We start from the raw sequence: 16,111 nt of genomic DNA on the forward strand, positions 1-16,111 counted from the left end.
AGTAATGTGTTTTCTCATAGGGCTATGGGGAAATTTCTCCATGTCGTTGTAAAAAGTAAAGCAAGCGTACTCTCGGATTTTTTAGGCAATGAATATATTTGATATTTTTTTTTAATGCTTGAACGAACTTAGAATGGAAGACAATTTCTCAATATTTCCGAATGTCGAAAAAGTGTTTTTTTTTATGCGTGAAAATGGTATAGTAACCCCCGCCTGCGCTAACGGGATACGCTGGCGGAGCACCAGTGAAAGGCGATATTTTATAGCATTTTTTTACACCTTGAGTTACGTTACTAAGTTTTAGTAAGGATCCTAAACTTTGCTAGCAATAAATATAACCTATCTTACTTAGGGTGAATGTAGCTTTCTAATGGTGAAAGAAATTTTAAAATCAGCAAAGTAGTTTTTGAGTTTATTCATTAGAAAATTATATATACACAAAAATACATATCTTTCCTCTTTATAATATTAGTGTAGATAAATATGCGCAAATTTTATAGAAAAAAGTTAACAGGGAGAAAAAAATGCACACCGGGTCAGCTAGCTACTTTAATTGTGTACAACGTTTCATTCCTCGATTCAATTATAATTACATCCCCACACACTTATAGTATTAGCTATATTTTATTGAACTAAAAAAGTTTTTCTAGAAATGATGTATATGGTAAAACAACGTTTGCCAGGTCAGCTAGTTAGTATATAATATATTATATGCAGATAGAAGTGTAGACTAAATAAAGATGCAGTGACAAAGATTGCAAAAGGGAATGCTAACAAGCTGACGGCCCACCTAACGAAAAGTGGTAACCGTCACCTATAGACATGAGCAGTACCATGGACATAACAGAGTATACTGTTTCGCCCATGATACCCCCCATGCGTTGCCATTCCTAAAGACTTAGGTGTTATTCCTTTGGTGTTATTCTTGGCAGGCGGATTGGCAACCATAGTTAGGCTTTAGAGGTGCTTTAAAAGGGACGCTGCTGCCCATGCGGCCCTTGCCCTCCTTAGTTGGCTCTTACGACACCTATGGGAAAGGAAGGGGTGGCCTATTTTACGCCGGGACTACACGGCCTACCCTAATGTATGTATGTAAATAAATTAATTTTTCTTTTACAGCCTATTGAAATGCAGAATAGTGGCCGGCCTGAAAAATCACCGCACCACCATCCAGAAGGGTACAGATAGTGCGTACAAAATTGGAAATTGCCTCTATAAATTATCTACCGAGTCACCTGCTGTATCGTATCCGTAATATATACCTGAATAAAAGGGAGCAGTTATTATACTTAGAAAAGCGGATTATAGCTAAAAGGCCGCGAAAGAATATCGCTGGTTAGTTTTTTAATAAAGATAATTTGAATTTGAAATTTGAACTGACAAACATAGTTGTTAATGTTTCTTTTTTTTTAATATACATCTTACTAGGCTTATTTACTGAGTATGAATGAATGGAGATGCCGCTAGGGGGCGTCCTATACGGACATTTTTTTTTATTTATTTAATAAGGTTCACATATAACTTTTACATTTTACATGCTATTTAATCAATAACACAAAAAATAATTTTGCCTAATGTAAAAGTCTTTTACAGGCGAACACCACACGCACTATTATAATATTTAATAATTATTAACAATGACAATAACAATATCTGAACAATAAGTAGATTAAGAACTTATGTCTAAAATTTTCCTCAATAAATTATATCTGGTGTTGATGGATCCAAAATTGATGTCATTTTGATCGCTGTGAGCATTGAGAATCCTACATAATCTGGGCACAGGCGAGTTGGCTCCTAACACTGTCCTTCTTAACGGAGGACATAAAGGTGTTATCTGTTTCCGAGGTATTCTAGAGGGAACACGAAACACATACGACATACATATATAAACATCACAAAAGCCTAACTGCTAATATAGAGGGACGCTGCTGTTCATCCCTCGTTCTCCCTTAATCGCCTCTTATGACATCCACGAGAAAGGAAGGGGTGGCCCATTCTATGCCGGGACCACACGGCAAATAAGAATATTATTGAATAATTGCATGTTCATTGGTTGTCAAGACTGAATTCGCAATTGTTTTGTGAAATGTAAATTTGGAAATATGAATTTATTTACTTTTAAATAATATAGTGTATACTTTTTTTAATAAATAATAATGGAATAGCAACCCCGTCCGCGCTAACGTTACGAGTATACGCTGGCGAGGCACCAGTGAGAGATGAGAGGTGAGAATGAAAAGGCGGGTCAGTTAGCTTATCGTGATGAATACACCTGGGATTTAGAACGATGGTTTCCAGGGAGGATCACGTGGCGACCTGACAGAGTATATTTCTAGCAATGGTCCGCGTTACTAACAATCCCTCCCCCCTATAGTGTTTTATATTCGGCGAGTTATAAGATTCGCGTAAAGCGACTTTTTAACCAACTTTAAAGGTTTATTATTACTCTTACTCTGAAGCGGGCGCGGATAAACTACTTTATCGCTTCCGCTTGACACAAAGTCCACTACCTTTTTTTCCCGACAACAACAGCTATAAATTTCATCGCCCGAGGTGGTCGTATCTAAAAATTGGCTCACGCACAAAATGGCTCTCGTCACTTGCATGTTTTTATTATTTTTGTAGATTAAAATAAGTACATTTTGTTCTGCAAAAAAAAATCAGTTCAATCATAAATAATAATAAACGATTAAATTTTACATTTATTTACATTCAGAATTCAGAATCGTGTATTTATGAGTAGACTTTGCCTCCCATCATCATCATCATCATCATCATATCAGCCATTAACTGTCTGCTGCTGAACACAGACCTTCCCCCATAAGATGATTTGCATGCTTTAGACTCTAAGGCTAACATATGTACCTTATAATAAATCAATATCTGTAAAAACAATGTTCTGGCAAATAAAGAAATCTATCTATCTATCTATTTAAGAGGGGTTTTGCTTATAGTTGTCACGCTTGGCAGACATGTTGACAACTGTAGTTAAGTTTTGGTAATATTTTAAGAGGGTCACTGCTGCCTATCCCTTGACCATTAAGTTCCCTTAGTCGCCTATTAGAACATTCACAGGAAAGGAACAGGTGGCTCATTTTATATCAGAAAAACACAGCTTAGCTTCTCAATAAGTAGTTTTACAAATAATTTCAATAATAAAATAGTACATTTTTTATTTTAGTCAACCTAATTGGAAGCATTTTTGAATATTATTTTTTCTAATCTACCGTCCAGTTCGAAATTCAATTTCAGCTAAGAAGAACGGAAAATTAACTCAGTCGTTCTTTTTTTAAAACAAAAGTTGAGTTTATATACAAAATAAAAGTAAAAACCACGTTTGACCATAAATTATTAAGTTTTTTTTCTTTCTCTCTCTTTTCCACCTATGTAAATCATATAATTGTTCCACGAAATAACTTTCATTTATGTTATTTGATTTGGTGGGTTTTTTGATTGTTAAAATATATCCAATGATGTTCTTAAATTGATTAAGGTACGATGGAACTGACGTGGCTAAAAGGACTAAAGTTCCCAAATAAATAAAGATAAAAAAAAAGTAAAATATAAATGGATACAATGGCAAACTTCATATCTATAAACACTACAATCAATCACAGTATTGAAGTGACACAGTGAACCGTCATGCAACTAATATGTGACCGTATTGGTCACATATGCGTAAGTTATTGTAAAAAAATTGTGTAAAATAATTTACAATTGTTCCTAATTGTAAAATATAGATACAAAAACAAAAAAAAAAGACGAATTGAGAACATTCTTTTTTAAAAGTCACTTAAATGATTTAAGATTGTATCTCACAAAAGAGTAACCTACTTAAATCGTAGAAAAACCAGTTTGTTTAAAAATTTATAAATCGATTTTGATAAAATTTCAATGGGACCAATCTGTAAGTATGTGGCTTTAGCTCTCAGGTTGTGGAATGATTTGCCTGCCGAGGTTTTTCTTAAAGATTACAGTATGAAGTTACAGGCATATAGGCGTAAAATACGAGACTGCAGGCGGCCATAGGTTACCGTTTACCATCAGATGAGCTGTATGCTTGTTTACCACCTTTGTGGTATAAAAAAATGTATGTCCGTCTATATAAATGTATATTTAGATAAAAAAAATCCAAATTGGTTTTAAAAATGACGGAATTATATGTTAACTAACATAAAATAATTAAAGATTGTGCCCCACAAAAAACTGACTTAATTTTTTTTTTTATACAACTTAGAATGGCAAACAAGATGACGGCCCACCTGATGGAAAGTGGTAACCGTCGCCTATAGACATGAGCAGTACCATGAACATAACAGAGTATACTGTTTCGCCCATGATACTCCCCATGCGTTGCCAATCCTGGGGACTTATGCGACAAATTTGTAAGTATATCCTTTCAGATAAAAAAAAAAAAAGAATTTTCCAAAGCGGTTTTCAACTGACGGAGTTAAGAGGTATATATATATATATATATAAACCGTATATATATATACCTTATATATATATATATGGTATATATATAGCGTATATATATATATATATATATATATATATATATATATATATATATATATATATATATATATATATATATATATATATACATTACTGCAGGGGCCATCAACTGAGGGATTGATGGACGAACGTGCAAATGTGCGCCGAGGCGCAGCCGAGGCACACATATGTGATTGTATTGATGGACAATGCCTAGTTGTGGCCAAGGCTTGTATAGTACTTTTCTCAAACAATGCGTGGAAATCAAAAACACAATTTTACTTTTTAAGTTCAATGACGAATAAGGAACAATAATAATTTTTCACGCGCCATAATGTTCCTTTGTTTTTTTTTTCAATAAACAACTTTTTATTTGCAAGCCAGTTCGAAATTTAAATAAAACCTTTTATTAGTTACCTCCTTGGTAGCCATGTTTCGAAGTAAAAGGTCATTCCATTTTTAAATTACAGGACAGATATGAGTTTACATAGTAATTTATCTGGCCGCAAAACACGATAGATATGGATTTTCATACAACTTTTGCCGGCCGCTACCCGCATGTATCTGGTCAGTACGGCAATTATGATTTATCTCGAAGAAGATTGTCAAAATAATGTTTACATTTCCAAGCATGTTTGAGAAAATTATTTATTCTATAAAAGTTTGTATCCGCCATTGTAATTTGCTTTAAACATAACACATACGTGTTTAGAGAAATATGAGATTTTATAACGCTGTATTCGCTTTTGTCTTAATTAAAATGCAGATTCCAGGTGGATGATCCCCACAGTGGCACTAGACGTGTTCGGCAGTGGTCGTACTTTGCATTAATTATGCATTCCCACTTACGAATGCCGAATGAGTTGGCTGTTTTGTTAACCATACTGTAGTCGTGCTTGATTATGGTTACTTTTACATTTAGATATAACGTTAACGTTTTAGTTCGCAGTTTTAACCGATCTCAAAGAGGGAGTGTTCGTCTAAAAATAAATCTCGATATGTATGTCCTATACAAAATATCAGAGTAAAACATTATATATATGCTATACAGTATAAGTGTATATATGTACCATATAATTTGCCTCACCACGCGAGCAGCAAGCTGTTGTGTGCTGTTTGCGATACAGCCGTGAACCGCGCTCATGAATAAGGTCTCCTATTGAGTTCGAAACTAGTCGGGTTTCTTCGAATTTAAAATGTGAGTAAAGTCGACATAAATAAATAAAATATAATTCTGAATAAAGAAAAACAATGGATTAATTTCTGTCTTAGTTCTATACCAATATAACTATAACCGAGGACTAGACTCCGGCTTCGCGCAACTTACTTATATATTTTTTATGTATTTTATTAATATATATATATATATATATATATATAAATAAAATAATTTATATATATGAAATATAAATATATATTCGACATATATATATATATAACGATATATAAAAAATATATATATATTATATAATATTAGTCAAGATAATAATAGTATATTGTTAATAATAATTGAAGATGGATTTTTAGGGGATTTTTAATTAATATTTTTTTTAATTTTATAAGTAGGTCAGATTTCAATTTGGAACAACGCCTTAAAATTGGAATGGGTTTTTTATGTTAGAGTACGATGGCATATCGAAATCGGATTACTCTCGAGAAATTAATAAAAGAAATAAATCTTTGGGTAATTTTCATTTAAATCGGCTTAGCAGATTAGCTTGAAAGTAGGACAGTAAAAAATAAAATTCGAAATATAATATCGATTATAGAAATTTATTTATTTTTGAGAAGAAAACGGGTCGAATGGAGGGAAAGGGATTGTTAGTAATGGGGTTCCACTAGCCCCATTGCTAGCAATATGCCCTGTCAGGTCGGCCCCCATGCGGTTCCTTCTGAAAACCATCTTGATTAATTATTTATGAATTAAGCTAAACAGAACAGACACTACACTTTGATCTTAGCGAAAAGGTCAAGAAGCGATGAAAAATAATGATAAATAATCATCAGGACAGTGAGGTGGCTCCGTGAGGTTCCGTGAAGGGATAGCCTATTCTATGCTGGGACCACACGGCTTAGTTTAGAGATAGATTCATCATCATGCACATCATATCAGCCTTTCACTGTTCATTGCTGAACATTGGCCTTCCCTACATACTACTATAATTTCTTATGTCTTATATTACTCTTATATTTATCTCACTGCTTCCTATGCCACTGTGTTAAGTTGACTGGAAGAAATCTCTTTTAGAGATAAGTTCGCCTTTGCTAACATTGTTATTAACTTATTGTTGTTACTGTATGTTTTAGTGCAATAAAATATATATATATATATATATATATATATATATATATATATATATATATATATATATATATATATATATATATATATATATATTCTGAGAATACAATTAATTCACTATTTCTTTAAAAAAAAATCATAATAATTTATAAGAAATCACAAAGGATTTGTGATAACAGCTCAGTTGGATGACGAGTGATTCTGAGAGTAACAGTGATCGAGTCCCAGCCTAAACATTTAAATCATCATTTCAGCCGTTAACCGTCCACTGCTGTGCACAAGCGTTCCCCATAAGGGGAGTTTTGAAAATTAATACTTAAAATAAACTAGCGGCCCGTCCCGTCTTCGCACGGGTAGATATTTTTATAACATTTTAAAAAAGTGGTTATTGTGACATAACGATAATAGTTGGACATATAGTATCGCGAAGTTTTTTATAGTTATCGATATTTTCTTCAATATTGTAGAACATACTTTTGTTCTATCACCAATAGTTTCCGCAGCGCACGCGACCAAAGATATTTTATAATATTTTTTACACCTTGTGTTACGTTATTAAAGTTTTAGTGAGGATCCTTAATCTTTTCTAGCAATAAATATAGCCTATGTTACTCAGGGTGAATATAGCTTTCTAATGGTGAAAGAAATTTTGAAAACGGCAAAATAGTTTCTGAGTTTATTCATTACAAACATATATACACATAAAAATACAAATCTTTCCTTTTTATAATATTAGTGTAGATATATTATAATATAAAAAATAAAATTTAAAAAAAGAAATTTAAAAATTGAAAATATATAAAAAGAGAAAAAGAAAAAAAATTTTTTTTTTATTTCTTTTTTAACCACTTTCATTCGTATCAAATGTATGATTTACTAGAATTAGAATTAGAATTTACTATTATAGTAGTTAATGATCCATAGTAGAATTTTAGGCAATAAAGTTAGGAATAAAATTAGAGATGTTAACTTAATTCTTGCCTCCAGTGTATTCTGTATATAATTAAATATCTAATTAGACATTTCTGAAGCGTAGAAATAAAATAACACCAGTCATTACGCGGTGTCGTATAAATTCATTGTTTAACGAAACAAGACAACGAATCAAGCGGTTCTGGTCCTTATTTCCAAAACTGTAAGATAGAATGTTATGATTGTTCATGTGCAAAGTAAAAAAAAATGGGCTACCGCCGTGCGGCGCCGTCCGAACGACATTCGCGCGGGAAATAAATGGCTGGTTTTATCCTCTTGGGTCTAAATTATTTGCATTTAATTATGGGTGGCATTTATGTCTTTTATTCCTTTGTATTTTTACAGGTATGGAAAATACTTTCGTTCACTAATAAGGTCATGGGATATGCACGGATAGTGATAATTGTTCCTTTTTCATCATATATTTTTTCATCTATGCGTTGCCAATCCTGAGAACTCAGGTGTTATTCCTCTGTACCCTGTAAATTCACTGCCATATCCCATCCTTCAAACCAAAACATAGCTATTTAAACACAACTGCTTCACGATAAAAACACGAATGGAACAGAAGTTGCCAAGCAAACGATTTTTGTACAAAGTCTCCCTCTGGTAGTAGTAACTAGCTAGTAATAATGAACGTCTACACGTTTACTATCCGAAGTACTACCGATGCTTGTTTTTTACTAATGTAGTTTGTAAAAAGCTTATTTGCTTATTTTAATTCTCACAATATTGTCAGAATTGCTTAACACACAGTAGTGTTAATTAATGCTATCAAGCCATGTATTCAACTGCAAGTTAGGCGTTTGTCACTTGTTCTGCTCTTTAATTAACTATACTGCCTTTGACGTATCAGACATGTGAAACATCTAGTTTTAGTAGTAATTCTTGTTGGAGATTTAAATAGATAAATAATCCTATTTTGATATTTGAACACAAATATCGCTACCTAAACAAGTAAAAATAGTGTGTCATAAAAATAAATGATTAAGTGATTTCGCTGTACATTGTTGTCGTTATTTTATTTAAATGTCAAATTTTAATGATTTTTACTTTACTTTGGTTTTCCCAAGAGACTACAGTATGGGGTTCTTCAAAAGGGCGGTAAAGAGGTTTCTTCAGGGTCGGCAACACGCGCGTAATACCTCTGGCGTTCATAGGCTACGGTAACTATTTACCATCAGGTGGGCCGTATTCTTGTTTGCCACCTCAGTGGCATAAAGACAAATCTATATCAATAAGTTCTAAATTAAATATTTGCTATTCACACTGATTTTATGTATTTGCCATGAACACTCAGATTATGGAATGAGTTCCCTGTCGAAGTTTTTACGAGACATTACAGCATGGTCCTCAAAAAGGGGAAAAGAAATTTTTTCAGGGTCGGCATCGCGCGCGTAATGCTCCTGGTAATTAAGACGTTCATAGGCTATGGTAACCGCTTATCATCAGGTGGGCCGTGTGCTTGTTTGCAATTTTAGATATAAAAAAAGTAAGGAAGGTATTTGCGAAATATAGACGGTTAGTATATTTTTTCTAATAAAATATAGACGTAGAAACGGACCAAAGTGGAACAAGCCTTTATAAAAGGCGAACCTTTTCACACCACAATGGTAAGCTTAGGCGTTACGGGCCGTAATGGAGTGACATTTGTGGGATCACAGTAAGGAGATTACGATCTCGCCTCTCACTCTAACAAGATACTGCACTATCTTGGCGTCCCGTTTTAAGTACGTCATTGATGTAATGAAATGTAACTGAACGTTTGGCGGCACAATGCTCTAATTGAATTAGAGTTCTAGAAAATATGGACTGTTTTTTTTTCTTTTTTTTCGGGCTTAAAATGGTGTCTTCATTGAGGTAATTTTGTAGGAATTGCACATAATGTGTATGAATCCTTTTTTTAGGTAAAATGCAAACTGTATTGAGTTTGGTGTTTAAATGAAACTGGTTTTGAAACGCGACTTCGTCCGTGTGATCGGAATATATTGATTTTCCATTCCAAATACTAAGTGTGTAAAAAATACTTTTACGATAGATGGAATGGTTAAGACATTAAGATGTAACAAACAAATTTATATATATCTTATAATATTAGGATTTACCATAAGTAAAAAACATGCCTACAAACAATTAAAAGGCCAGCAACGCACAAGCAACTTCTCTCGTGTTGCAGGTGTTCATAGGCGACGGTAGCCGCTTCCCATCAGGTGGACCGTCTGCTCGTATGCCTTCCAAACAATAAAAAAGTACTTATACATACAAAAATAAATACAACAATAAAAAAGTGCTTTTTTTGTATGTAATCGAGCGAGATTTTAGAAGTAGTTCTAAAAGACTGCCAATAGTAAAACTTTATTAGAGAGAGACTTTGTATAAAAGTCGTTTGCTTGGACATCTATGCCTCATTCGTGGTGGGATATGGCAGTGAATTTACAGGGTACAGAGGAATAACATTCGAGTCTTCAGGAATGGTAACGCATGGGGGGTATTATGGGCGAAACAGTATACGACTATGGTACTACTCATGTATATATATAGCTGATGGTTACCACTTTCCATCATTGGGTCGTCAGCTTGTTTGCTATTCTAAATCGCATGAAAAACGTATTATATCTCAAACAAAGTTAAACATTATAAAACCTTTCATTCACACTTTGAAATATAGGAACAAAAATCTACATCTACACTAATATTATAATGAGGAAAGATTTGTATTTTTGTGCTCGTATGTATGTTTGTAATGAATAAACTCAAAAACTATTTTGCCGATTTTAAGAATTCTTTCACCATTAGAAAGCTACATTCACCCTGAGTAACATAGCTATATTCATTGCTAGAAAAGGTTAGGGGTCCTTACTAAAACTTTAGTAACGTAACTCAAGGTGTAAAAAAATGCTATAAAATATCTTTCGTCGCGTGCGCTGCGGAAACTATTGGTGATAGAACAAAAGTATGTTCTACAATATCGAAGAAAATATCACTATCTACAAAAAACTTCGCGATACTATAATTCCAACTGTTATCGTTATGTGACAATAACCACTTTTTAAAATGCTGTAAAAATGTCCAAGTGCAAAGCCGTGCGAAGCCGGGACGGGCCGCTAGTTAATAATAAAAACAATAATTTCAAAAGTAAAAATTATTGTTCTTTTTATTTCCATCACAACAATAAAGGAAATTGCTGGACAGTTTTATTACTTTTTTTTACTCTCAACACGACAATAATGGGAATTGCAAGAAAGTGTATTATCTTCTTTAATCTCAACACGACAATTGTTAAAAAGCTAAATAGTACACTTTTAATTATTCAATTATTCTTATAAATATATAATATCCAAGAATAATTAAGAATACTTTTTATTTTTTATTTTTAATTATTCTTGGAGAGTTTTTTACTGTATACTTTAATAAGCTTTATTTAATTTAATAACTTAATAATAAACTTTAATACCACTAGAGGGAGACTTTGTACAAAAGTCCTTTTGCTTGGGAACCTCTGTTTCAACGTGTTTCTACCGTGAAGCAGTTGTGTTTGCAAGGCTGTGTTTCGGTTTGAAGGGTAGAATATGGTATTGAATTTACAAGGTACAGAGGAATAACACCTATGTCCTCAGGAATGGCAACGTAAAGAGGGTATCATGGGCGAAACAGTACACTCTGTTATGTCCATAGCACTGCTCATGTCTATAGGCGACGGTTACCACTTTCCATCAGTTGGGCCGTCAGCTTGTTTGCCATTCTAAGTTGCATAAAAAAAATACGTTAATAAATTATATATTTTTGAGTACAAATTTCGAGTATTTAATATTTAGTCCATTTAAAGTGTTGAATTTCAGAAAGATAAATATTATCACTGTAGATAAATTATACATAATGACCGTACAATTTTCAAACAAATCTTCGTGAGTAATCTTGGATTATTTCACATGTTACAAGTTTCATTTCATGTGCTACGTTAAATTTTACGTCACACATGTTATTTCGATTTATAAAAGCTGCTACAAATCACTAAATGAAATAGCATATAGTCGTTACGTTCGGATTTATTCGTGAATCATCGGCTGCGCTCGTTTAACAGTCAAGTTAAATCACAACAAAGGGCTGACTGGTTGTATAGAGTGAGCGAATAGTGACTTTATCACACTGCGTTAAAATGTCTATTCGCTTGTTTAAAATAATAATTATAATATTTCACTTTCAATAGCAGCTAGTGTGACATTAAGTCACATTGAACGAAAATCACATCTTGTTATTTGTCACTGTTCATATCACTGCTAATAAAAAATAATAATATCATTAAATGATTATGAATGAAATGTAGCAATAATTTCCATGCCTACTCGAGAGGAGCGTTCCCATTTACGCAGTGGGTTGTCTGAAATAACAAACACATTACAGTCGGCTCATTAACACTCGTCTCATTTGCAGTGCCGTAAGCTGTAACACTAACTGAACGTGTCAAAAGAAATGAGTATAGATTAAGTTAACGGCCCCGCTTAACCTTCGCAGCTCATCTTATATAGAAACCTTAACATAAATGCTAATATAGGATGAAATAGTAAGTATTAGTGTTTTTTTTTTACTGAGGGAGGCATTTTTCTTAATGGATGACAATGGAATGGTAGTCCCGTCCGTGCTGACGGTATACGCTGGTGGGGCACCAGCGTTTTTTTTATGGATGAAAATGGAATGGTTACCCCGCCTGCGCTAACGGGATACGCTGGCGGAGCACCAGTGAAGGGTCATCGATGAGAATGAAAACAGGCCAGTTAGCCCATCATGATGAATTCATCAGGAATTAACCATGATAGTTTCCAGGGGGAACCGCGAGGAGGTCGACCTGGTTGGGTATATTGCTAGCAATGGGATCCTTAGTCTCCATTACTAACAATCCCTTTCCCCCCGGGGCACCAGCGTTGAGGGATGATGAAAGGCAGGTCAGTTAGCCCGTCGTGGTGAATAGGTTTGGAATGGGAGGAAAGGGATTGTTAGTAATGGGGTCTAATAGCCCCATTACTGGGAATATACCCTCTCAGGTTGACCTCCACGCGGTTCCCCCTGGAAACCATCATGTTTAATTCTTGTCAAATTCATCATGGTGAGCCAACTAACCTGCATTCATTCTCACCTATCATCTTCCACTGGTGCCTCGTCGGTGTATACCCATAGCGCGGGCGGGGATACCAATCCATTTTCATCCATTAAAAAAAATAGATTTGGAATACAGTACGATACTTTCCAGGGGGATAACATGGAGGTCGATCGTTACTATCGGAAAAAAGTAACTCCTCTCGTGTTGCAGGTGTTAATGGACGACGGTAGCCGCTTTCCATAAGGCGGACCGTCTGCTCGTTTGCTTCTCTAACAATAAAAAAAAAAAAATCTTGAATAAATGTAGTCTATAACAAACAATGTTAGACTTAAAAAACGAATTGGTACAATTGTTTGCTTGTTATTCGATTATTCTGAGAAAAAAAAATCGTTTTTGGAATCTTTCCCCTCTATATCTGAGAATTATTGGAAAACTTGCTCCTTAATATCTGAGAGCTAGCAATAAATAGCAGTTTAACGTCTAGGCCAAGTGTTCCCAAACTTTGTCCGCGCTACGCTAACTTGTTTGTTTTCTAGCGAAGTCTGGGGTTACATTTTAAAAATATTTCCGATCAAATGAAATATGAAAAGGTATTGTGAAGTTATTTTTTTATTATATTTACTAAACGTTGTTTGTTTGAATGTCTTAATATTCGGAACTACTAGTCGGTTTTGTAATATTTTTTTGAATTTGATAGCTCGTTTTTTTGAATGAAGTTTTATGGTCATTCACATTGAAATATGACTACGAGCGAAGCCGCAGGATACAGCTAGTAACTTATATTTATAGTTTATTGTATAACATTTGGCTGGTAATTAAATGGGATGGAAATAAAAGCTATTTTGTTCTCACAAAATCTTGGAAGACTGTTTGCTACTTCTTAGAAATAGCGATGTAGTGGGCTGGATTGTAGAGTCCTTAAAATGTAATTGAACGCAATGATGCCTGCATCATCTGTCATAGTCGTGAACGGGCGCTGCTTGCGGGAACTAGTCTGCTCACGTTTACTTGTTTTATTTAAATTGAATAATACATAAAAATAGAATTCAATGCAAATTATAGTTACGGTACCTATACAAATGTAAAATTGTTTTGTACATAATAATTTGACAGAGTACATAAAAAAAGAGGATAAAAGAGGACGACCTCCCACTAGATGGAGCGACAACGTCAAATGCATTGCGGGGAGTCAATGGATGCAGGTGGCTCAGGATCGTTCTTTATGGTAGTCTATGGGCGAGACTATATTCAGTAGTGGACAGGTAATAGCTGAAATGATGATGACCATGATGATACTGATACATCTAAGTGACAATGTGTACGTGTGTAGTTGGGATAGCGCGGGAAAAGCGTGCGCTTTGATGTTTTGTATAATGTGGATTGAGCTGTGACGTTGTCCCCTTCATACCTCGTGAATATTGTATCGTCTATCCTTCACTAACATCGGCGATTATTGAAGCGTCTGTCTCTAGTCTAGAGATATCCATTAGTAGACTAAGGTAGCTGACTCGTGTTTGAGAGGGGGTGAGTTCAGATCCTGCGTGGTCCCGGCATAGAATAGGCCACCCCTTCCTTTCCCGTGGGTGTCGTAAGAAGCAATGAGCAGAATGTCTCTTAAAACATCTCCAAAGCCTAACTGTGGTTGCCTTTTCGCCTGCCAAGCGTGGCAACTACTAGCAACATCCCCCCCCCCCCCCAGGGGGAGGCTTATATTAAGCAGTGGACAGATAAAGGATGATGATGATAATGAGATCAGATTATAATGGGCGGCAGGGGGTGTCTATATTGTACTTTAGTACTGTTACTTATACTGTGGTAATATAAAAAGTTTTAGAACCACCGGCCTAGACAACAGACTTGGTAGACAACGAAATTTTCCTTTTAAACATGGCCGTATTACTTTGTAGTTTTGATAGAGGATTATTCCAAAGTGGATATGCTTTTAAATCTGTTAACCTGAAGATATTCACAAGGGCGACATTTATTAAAATATCCAAAGATTATGTACACATGGAGAGTTGAATTTTTTTTATGAGTGAAGATGGAATTGTAACCCCGATTGCGCTTTTGGTGTACGCTGGCGGGGCACCATTGAAGGGTGACAGGTGAGGATGATGGCAGGTTAGTTGGCCTATAGTAACCAATTGAACAAGAATTAACCACTATGGTTTCCAGAGGGAACCGCGTGCAGGTCGACCTTATGGTCGGTGTTTTGCTAGCAATGAGGTTGTTAAATCTCATTACTAACAACCCCTTTCCCCCCAAAGGAGAGTTGAATTTGGATATATAGATGGAGAGTTTGTACAAAAATTATCTGCATGGGAATTTTATGGATGATAATGGTATGGTAACCCCGTCTGAGCTATCGAAATACAGTGGCGGGGCACCAGTGAAGGATGATAAGTGAGGATGAAGTCAAGCCAGTTGGCCCATGTAAACGAGTTGGCCATGAATTAATCAAGATGGTTTCTAGGGAAAGCACGTGGCGGTCAACTTTTTATTCTACTTAGAATGGCAAACAAGTTTAGTTTTTTTTTTTTAATGGATGAAGAATGGAGTAATAACCCCGCCTGCGCTATCGGTATACGCTGGCGGGGCACCAGTGAGGGATGATAGGTGAATAGTGAAAAAGGCAGGTCAGTCAGCCCATCGTGATGAATATACCTGGAACTCAGCACGATGGTTTCCAAGGGGAACCGCGCGGAGGTCGACCTGACAGGGTATATTGCTAGCAATAGGACTGGTAGCCCGCATTACTAACGATCCCTTCCCCCCACAAGTTTAGTATTGGGTAATGTTAATATCATATGATGAACACTCGACATTCAGGAATACCTTCAATTATTATATAACATAGTAGCTATAAGAGAATATACAGTATATAGAAAACTATATTATGTATGTATGTATATATATGTTGCTTGGGTACCTCTGTCCCATTCGTGTTTCAACCGTGAAGCAGTTGTGTTTGCATGGCTGAGTTTCGGTTTGAAGGGTGGGATATGGCGTGAATTTACTGGGTACAGAGGAATAACACCTGAGTACCATGAGGGGTATCATGGGCGAAACAGTATACTCTGTTATGTCCATGGTACTGCTTATGTCTGTAGGCGACGGTTACCACTTTCCACCAGGTGGGCCGTCAGCTTGTTTGTCATTCTAAGTCGTATAAAAAAAATATGTATTAACGTGTGGTCCTGGTATAGAATGGGCCACTCCTTCTAATCCCGTGGGTCTCGTAT

At 35.1% G+C, this 16,111-nt stretch overlaps 1 pseudogene; it reads right to left on the minus strand.

The window, feature by feature from the left end:
- Window positions 1–6,312: 6,312 nt before the first annotated feature.
- Window positions 6,313–6,481, minus strand: LOC113513478 (U2 spliceosomal RNA; annotated as a pseudogene).
- Window positions 6,482–16,111: the final 9,630 nt, after the last annotated feature.

The sequence above is a fragment of the Galleria mellonella genome, unplaced genomic scaffold, assembly GCF_026898425.1.
Source record: "Galleria mellonella isolate WM207_F2 unplaced genomic scaffold, CSIRO_AGI_GalMel_v1 utg35, whole genome shotgun sequence".
NCBI lineage: Eukaryota > Metazoa > Arthropoda > Insecta > Lepidoptera > Pyralidae > Galleria > Galleria mellonella.